Genomic DNA, 8712 nt, shown 5'->3' with positions numbered 1-8712 from the left:
GTGCATTGTTTTATTTCCTCCCTTACAAAAACTCTTTTAAGAATCCTAGAACCATCCAAGCTAGAAGAGACCATAAAGATCATATCTAACTTTCTTTCAAATGAAAATTAAGGACAGAAAAGTTATGAATTGCCTCAAAGTCCTAAGATTTATCAAGAAAGCCAAGGAGTATTGGTTTTCTATTGCTGCATTGCAAATCACCACAAGTAGAGGCTTAAAACAGCACAGTTTTAATTACATACAGTTCACAGTTCTGTAGCTTTCAAGTCCAGCACAGTATAGTTGCTTAAGGTCTCACAAACCTAAAGCAAGATGTTGGCTGGGCCAAGTTGTCCTTTGGAAGTTCTGGGGAAGGATACACTTACAAGCTCATTCATGTTGGCAGATTCAGTGCCCTTCAGTTCCAGGATGAAGATCTCATTTCCCCGCTAGCCATTGGCTAGGGATGACTCTCAGTCCTTGTTATCTCCTCCGTTAAAGCAAAACAAAGCATCAAACTCTTCTCATTCTTCAAATTTCTTTGACTTCTGGTGCTGCTACTGGTTTGAGAGAACTCTCTGCTTTCAAAGGTCTCATATGATTAGGTCAGGCCCACCCATATATTCTCTTAACATCAACTGTGCCATGTAACATTTACTCACATGTTATCATGGCAGTAAAATCCATCATATTCATAGTCCCAAGGATTATTAAGGACTCTGTAGTATGTGGAGGCGGCAGGGAGGGAAAGACATAGAATCTTATCTACAACATAAGGATTTTGGAATCATAGGCAAGGATTTGATAACATCTTTACATCCTTGATAACATCCTTGACAACATCCTTGATAACATCCTTGATTTTGGAATCATAGGCAAGGATTTGATAACATCTTTACCACTCACCACCTCTGCAACTGTAAAATCATTACATTTCACTAAACCTATGTTTCTTTATCTTGGAGATGACAATAATAAATACCAATGCAGGGTACAAAGGCATATGCCTGTAGTCCCAACTACTTGGGAGACTGAAGTGGGATGAGGCCAACCTAGACAACATAGTGAGTCTTACACACCACAGGATTTTTGTAAGGATCAATGAGAGTATGGATAGAAAAATGTTTTTAAGGTATAAAGAGCTACCTAGCAGTCTCTAATTGACATGATATGTACAAGTATATGGCACCACTAGAGTAAAAATTCCCTAAGGTTAGAGGCTATGTGTCTTCAATGTGACAAAATCAGGAGCTACCTCCTCTGTGATGTGAACTTCATTATGAGTAAATTAAAATAAGATGGAAGTTTAGAGCACCAAGAAACAGAGCAGATAAAGGGTTTCAAATGGTCCTATATCTCCTACCCAAGATAATGCCAAGGCACATTCATATATACCTGGAGTGCTTCTGGCCCTCAGCTCAAGGTGGAATTCTTTCAGGACTGTACCCCCAAGCTGGCATGACTCACCTTGTAGCTGCCAGCTGGAAACTAATTCAGAGGACTGTCCTACAGCAAGGCACTGCAGAGATGACCAGGCCAGCATTTCAGCAAGGAACCCAGCCTGTCTATCCCTCCCTGCTTCTGAATATTCCTTAGGGCAGAAATTTCAAGTTGTGATAACATTTAATTAGAACTCTCTTAATTTAGAACACTGAGGGGCAAGATTTTCTACTATCTGAAAGAACCACCTTTCAAAAGCAACCTGGCATAAGCATCTGTTGGGGCTCCAGTTTCCTCTTCCTTCAGTGTGCCTTAGTTTCTGAGAAAGGAGCACACAGACCTTAATGCAACTTGCTTAAGAACCATGTTTATAGTACCTTAACCTCTATTTCCCTTTAAGTGGAAGAAATCATATGATAGCTTCCCTGAATCCTTTCTTGCTAAATATACAGAATAGAGCACAGAACCTGGCATCTGACAGTTCAAAAAAGCATTTGCCAAATGAATGAACAAAACAAACTGGTGAGCTGGAACTCAGCTCTATCTCTCCCCATCCACCGCTATTTCTAGTACACTATTGTTTACCACTAGACTAGCCTGGTGAGTGCTCTATGAACAGATTTAATAAGCAGATATTAAGGTTTCAGTTAAACTAAACTGTGCCAGCTCCAAAAGCCCCTAGAAATTTCAAGTCAGCTTGTCAAGTTGAAACTCTCTTTAGAAAATAGCTGTGCAGCTGAGGAGTGAGCAGCCACACTGACCATCTGCTGCCTTTCTTCTCTGGGGAGCTGAGTTGAAGGAATTCAAGGAGATTAATGAGCTCTCTCTGGCTCATGCAGCCTTGCACAATCTGTGGGTCTGGGTCTCATCTATTTTAGAAGATAAACACACTTGAAATGTTTTGGGTGTGCACATGCCTATATAGCGATTAGAGTTCTCTTGCTGTAGTGATTTGTGAACTTTTTAGGTGCTATAAAGGTACAGTGGAAAACTACTTGGCCTTTGTAGTCCAGGATTTCAAACTTTGATTACTCCACTTATTAACTGGGTAACTTTTGTTCCTTTTACCTCTCTGAGCCTGTTTCTTCACATATAAAAAGGAGTACTTGCAGCCATTACATAGGTTAAATGAACTAAGTACGCAAAGTGCTTAGTACAGAATAGGCATTCAATGGGCTACTGTTACCTTTGGTGTATAAGTTTCTTGACTATCTACATCTTTACTTCTTCAGACTACCCATAATATTGAAATCAAAAGTTAAGAAACCATCCCATAAGCACTAAGTGTCTAATATACACCAGTAACTGTGCTAAGTGATTGAGAAAAGTAAGAAGACGAAAGGAGAAAGGGTGAAGAAATGAACATTTATTGTGAACCCATATTGAAGCAGGCCCTGCAGTACATATTGGGAATCCCAGGCAATAAGTCACAGCATTTGAACTCTAAACATATTTTCCTGTATTCACTGGACATTGTGTTTTGTGAATTGTCTTTTTTTTTTGTTTTTTGAGACAGAGTCCCACTTTATCACCCTTGGCAGAGTGCTGTGACATCACAGCTCACAGCAACCTCCAACTCCTGGGCTTAGGTGATTCTCTTGCCTCAGCCTCCCAAGCAGCTGGGACTATAGGTGCCCTCCACAATGGCCGGCTATTTTTTTTGTTGTTGCAGTTTGGCTGGGGTCGGGTTTGAACTCACCACCCTTGGTATATGGGGCCAGCGCCCTACCCACTGAGCCACAGGTGCTGTCTGTGAATTGTCTTTTCATGACTTATGCTGATTTTGCAAATAGTTAAAAGTATTATACATCTTATGTTAAGTGCACTTTGTGGTTACAAAAATTTTTCCTACTTTGTTTATATTTGTTTGCTTTCTGATTTTTAAGAGACAGAGTCTCACTCTATTACCTAGGCTGCAGTGCAATGGTATGATCATAGCTCACAGCCTAGAACTTCTGGGCTGGAAGCAATCCTCTTGCCTCAGACTCCTAAGTAGCTAGAACTACAGGCATGTGCCACCTCATCAGCCCAGTTTTTATTATGAGGGATTTTTGGCACAGAGAAGTTTTAAATTATTTTCCTGAAAAATCAATCTATTGTTTTTGCCTTTGATGTCATGCTTAGAGATGTCTTTCCCAACTAAGGGTATAAAACTTTTCACTCATTTTTGTTCTAAAATTCTCACAGATTTTTCTTACATTTATATTTTAGTTATTCTAGAATTGTGCTCTAAGATAGAATGATTGCTATGGTGGCTATAACAAATTTTTTCTTTTAACAGAGTTATTCTAGGATGGATAACTTCAAACGTATTTTAAAATTGAGTATGTATTGGCTCGGCGCCTATAGCTCAACCGGCTAAGGCGCCAGCCACGTACACCTAAGGTGGCGGGTTCGAATCCCCAGCCCGGACCCGCCAAACAACAATGACGGCTGCAACCAAAAAATAGCCGGGCGTTGTGGCGGGCGCCTGTGGTCCCAGCTACTTGGGAGGCGGAGGCAGGAGACTCGCTTGAGCCCAGGAGTTGGAGGTTGCTGTGAGCTGTAATGCCACGGCACTCTACCCAGGGGGACAGCTTGAGGCTCTGTCTCAAAAAAAAAAAAAAAAAAAAAAAAAAAAAAAAAAAAAAAAAATTGAGTATGTATTTGTGGGGAATGTCTGCTTCTGATTTTTCATTTCATACATTCATTCTTTAAGAAATAGTGAGGTCATAAAAGCTTCTGTGGCTTTCTAGTTACTGGAATCTCTTCTCCGAATTTCACTGGAACAGAAAAGTATGCCTCAGACTTGTTTTACACTCCAGCCAGGTCTCATCTGCCTACCGCTCCCTATTTTCAGTTGTCTATTTGCAGTGATGCATGATTCCACTTTCTTAACAGAAGCCTCAGTTTCTTTAGCCTCAGTTTTATAGCCTTGTGTTGTGGCAAGATCATCCTGTCCTCTTAATTAAAGGCTTTTATAGTTTGGCCTCTATGCCATCTCCTCATGGCCAATCATGCTAATTTATTCCCTGTTATCAATTTGTCACTAATAAGTCCTCTCATATAATGCTATTACAGCACAAGTGGCACACTTCCATAAAACTTTATAAGAAAGTAGGCATTACTGGGGAAAAAGTACTTAAAGAACCATATGATAAGGAACTCTGAGTTCACTAATCAAACAAATATGAATTAAAACAATGAGAAGGGCCGGGTTTGGTGGCTCATGCCTGTAATCCTAGCACTCTGGGAGGCCAAGGTGGGTAGATTGTCTAAGCTCACAGGTTTGAGTCCAGCCTGAGCCAGAGAAAGACCTCATCTCTAAAAATAGGTAGGTGTTCTGATGGGCGCCTATAGTCCCAGCTACTTGGGAGGCTGAGACAAGAAAATCACTTGAGCCAAAGAATTTGAGATTGCTGTGAGCTATGATGCCACAGCACTCTACCAAGGGTGAGACTCTGTCTTAATCAATTAATCAATCAATAAGAAATAATTTTTTACTCAGTATATGGGCAAATATTAATTAAACTTATGGATAATGCCAAGGTTGGCAAGTCATGTACACAAACCAGCATCCTCATACATTCTTAGAAATAAAAATGAGTTCAGTTTTCTAGATGGCTATTTTGCATTATGTAAAAAAAAAATGTAATAAGTATATACTTTTGACTAAGGAATTCCACCCTGAGTCTTATCTTAGGAAAATAATCAGAGAAGTCACAGTCTAAAAAAATTTGAAGCAACCTAACATCTATAGAAGGCAATTAAATAAACTATATTACAACCATGGAGTGGAATATTATGCTACCTTTTAAAAATAGTAATGATTCTCCAAAGTAATCTGCCATATGATGAGATCTATGTAGAGGCCTCTAGAAGCTAAGAGCAGCTCATTATTGATAATCAGCAAGAAAATGGGGATCTAGTAGTCTATAGCTGCAAGGAGATTAATTCCGCCAATAGCTTGAGTGCATGTAGAAATGAATCTTTTCCCAGTTGAGCCTCGGATATGACTGCAGCCCCAGTCAATATCTGAAGTGAAGTATGGAGACAGAAACTGTGACAGGAATTATGACACACAGCAACTGAGAGAATGAATGAGGGGTATAAGCCAGTGGCAAGTTTCTATGTAAAGCCATCTCAGATAAAGAATAGATTATGAAACAGTATTTGATAAGATCTTATTTAAAAATACACTTATGTTTTAATAAATATTCAAAGAGAAATGTTTTGGACGATATAAACTACTGCATGCATTCTTCATACATTTTGCCTTTGTTGAAATCTACCTTCAATGTGCATTTTATAATTAAAGATAGATAAAAATATATATAGATAGATTAGAAATCTTGGGAGGAGAGTTTAACTGTGATGGTGTTATTTTTATGTCATGAAAATCAAGAGTCTTAAGATCTTAGAAATTTAGAAAACTAATATAGCAATAATTTTTTCCACTGGGAAGCCTTGTTGTTATTCAGTTGAAACTCTAAGGAGGTTGGTAGGAAAACATGGAATGAAGTAAAGTTGAATAGAGTTTTGCACATATTAATCAAATATTTGGTGGACTACCCATGTATGTTGTAGGAGAGAAATGAGGTCTACATAATCTAGATTTCTGAAAACAGCACCAATTTAAAATAAAATTTTTGGTTACAAAATATGATCCTAATAACTATAGAATACACATTTCAAGTGACTGAAATACTATATTTATATCCAGTTGTAACATGTGAAGAACAAGTGAGTTTGCTAAAGAAAACATCACATATGACTGTGTTCTCCATTCAATCTTATAATCTTTTCATTGATCCAAAAGAAACTTCCTCACCCCTTCCACAGTGGGGATATTTAAACACCCTCCTCAACCCCCTATCTCGTTACTTTCCTTCTCACTCTTGGCAATAATCCAATTGGCCTAACTAGAGACATACACACATCCATTTGTTGGTTGGGGGAACATAGGGCATCGTAATAATATCACCAAGACTACACACAAGGTGGAGAATTCCCCCAAGCAAGGGAAAGAATGGATGTTAGTGGCCACTGAATGCAAACTCCCTGGCATGGGCTTGACACCTATAGCTCAGCCGCTAGGGCACTGGCCACATGCACCAAGGCTGGCAGGTTTGAACCTGGCCTGGAGCTAAACAACCAATACAACTACAACAAAAAAATGAAATAACTGGACATTGTGGTGGGCACCTGTAGTCCCACCTATTTGGGAGGATGAGGCAAGAGAATTGCTTAAGCCCAAGAGTTTGAGGTTGCTGTGAGCTGTGATGCCACAGCACTCTACTGAGGGCAACATAGTGAGACCCTGTCACACACACACAAACTTCCCTGGCATGGCATATATGATTTATCTTAACAGGACTCTGCCTAATTCTTCTTTCTTCATATCTAGCAGTCAAATTTGCTACCTTCTTTCCCATCAACATTCTTTCGCACTATCTGATTCCTGTGCTTGGGTCATCATTTCCCTTGAGAGTTTGATCCTCTCAAGCTCAATATTCAAGACTCAACCCAGGCATCATTTCTTTAGAACTGTGGTTCTCAACCTTCCTAATGCCGTGACCCTTTAATACAGTTCCTCATGTTGTGATGACCCTCAACCATACAATTATTTTATGTTGCCATTTAGCTACACAAAATAATTGTATGGTTGGGGATCACTACAACATGAGGAACTGTATTAAAGGGTCACAGCATTAGGAAGGTTGAAAACCACTGCTTTAGAAAGTTTTGTCTAACAAGTCCCTCTTTTTTCCTCTCCTTTCCTCCAGGTTGGATGCCCGTCTCATGTACTCCAAATACAGTTATCAAGATGTGTTCAAAGTGTCTCCCCATAGGCTGTCAGCAGGGCAATGTCTGATGCACTTTAACACAATTACATATTAGGCATTGTTTACTAAATGGATAAAACCAATCCTATTACTTATTAACAAGACCAGATATGGTGATTGTTCTTCACTGGATATTGCTGAGAAATATTAAAATAACATTTTCAAATCTCTTTCATGCTACTTGTTACAAAAATTTTCTTTCCACATTACTATGTTGGTGTTAAGATGTGACAATATTTTTGCAATGGTGTATTATATGGGGGCTGTTTTCGAGCAGTGTCTCATCCTCATCTGGTCAAATTTTGTCAGCTTTAGATAGTGTGGCCTTCGTTGACTTAGTACGGAAATTATATTCCTTAGCTTCATGTACTTGCAACACCATGTAACCAACTCCCATAAGATCACGTGGTATAGCTAAAATCCTCTCTACATTCTAGCTTGTCACCATTCATATCTTCCACTGTCATCCATCTGCATGAGGCTAGTAATATCTGCCTTGCAGAATTAAATAAGAAAACATATATAAAACACACAGTATAGGATCTGCCATTTGTGTACTTGTCGAGTTCGCACACCCAGGGGAAAGACTTTTTTCTACTGAGCTGTGTGAGATACAGGACCACTTGCAAATTCATTCTTCTTTTCAAGAGGATTTAATTATAGGGCAACAATGGGGCGCCTAGTTAAGACTGTATTTCCCAGCTAGGTGAGGCCACGTTGCTAAATTCGAGTCTACAAGATGCAGGTAGAAGGTGCTGGGTGGGGATACCGGAAAGGCCCTTTCTAAAATAAGGGATGATAGTTGGAGTTTTACCTACGATTTTAGCCCATGAAGTAAATTTGTGCAAGGAAGCCAGGCTGTAAGGATGACAAAGCAGAACAAGTCTGGGTCCCTGGGATACACATCTAACACTTTCTTTAATGCGAGAGGGAAAATCCACTTTCGGGTTTGGGACACTGAAATGGGGGGTTCTGTGACACGCAGTGGAACCCAGTCAGCCACTCTGTTAACTGCTGGGGTTGCTATCATCCATGCATTCTGCTCCTTGGGCTTCTCTGGACGCCTTGCAGTCCAGGACACCGGCAAGAGCCGGGCTGAAAGAAAGGGGGAGCAAGCGGCGAGAAGCGCGCCAGGGTTAGACGCTGGTTCCGTCAGCGGTGCTCCAGGGGTCTCTTAGCTGTTCCTCCTCCAATCACTGCCAGTTTGCGTCCAGGCTGCGTCAAAAACCAGCGCCGCCCAAGCCGGTTCCCACTGCTCGGCACAGCCGACTCGCAGCCTCCGTCCCCTCACAGTCGCCTTGCCTTTCCTTCACGCCCAGGGTCTCCCTGCTGTTGCGTCTTCTCCGCAAATGCCCCTTGGCGCCCGCGTTTGTTCGAAAGCCACCGGAGCCTTCGGTCGCGTCACGGTCCAACCCAGGCCACCATTGGCGAGTGCGTATCACGTGCGGCAGGCGGAGGCTGCCATTGG

Source organism: Otolemur garnettii, unplaced genomic scaffold (genome assembly GCF_000181295.1).
Source record: "Otolemur garnettii isolate 467f Iridium unplaced genomic scaffold, OtoGar3 scaffold00088, whole genome shotgun sequence".
NCBI classification, from domain to species: domain Eukaryota; kingdom Metazoa; phylum Chordata; class Mammalia; order Primates; family Galagidae; genus Otolemur; species Otolemur garnettii.
This window is presented reverse-complemented; position numbering follows the sequence as displayed.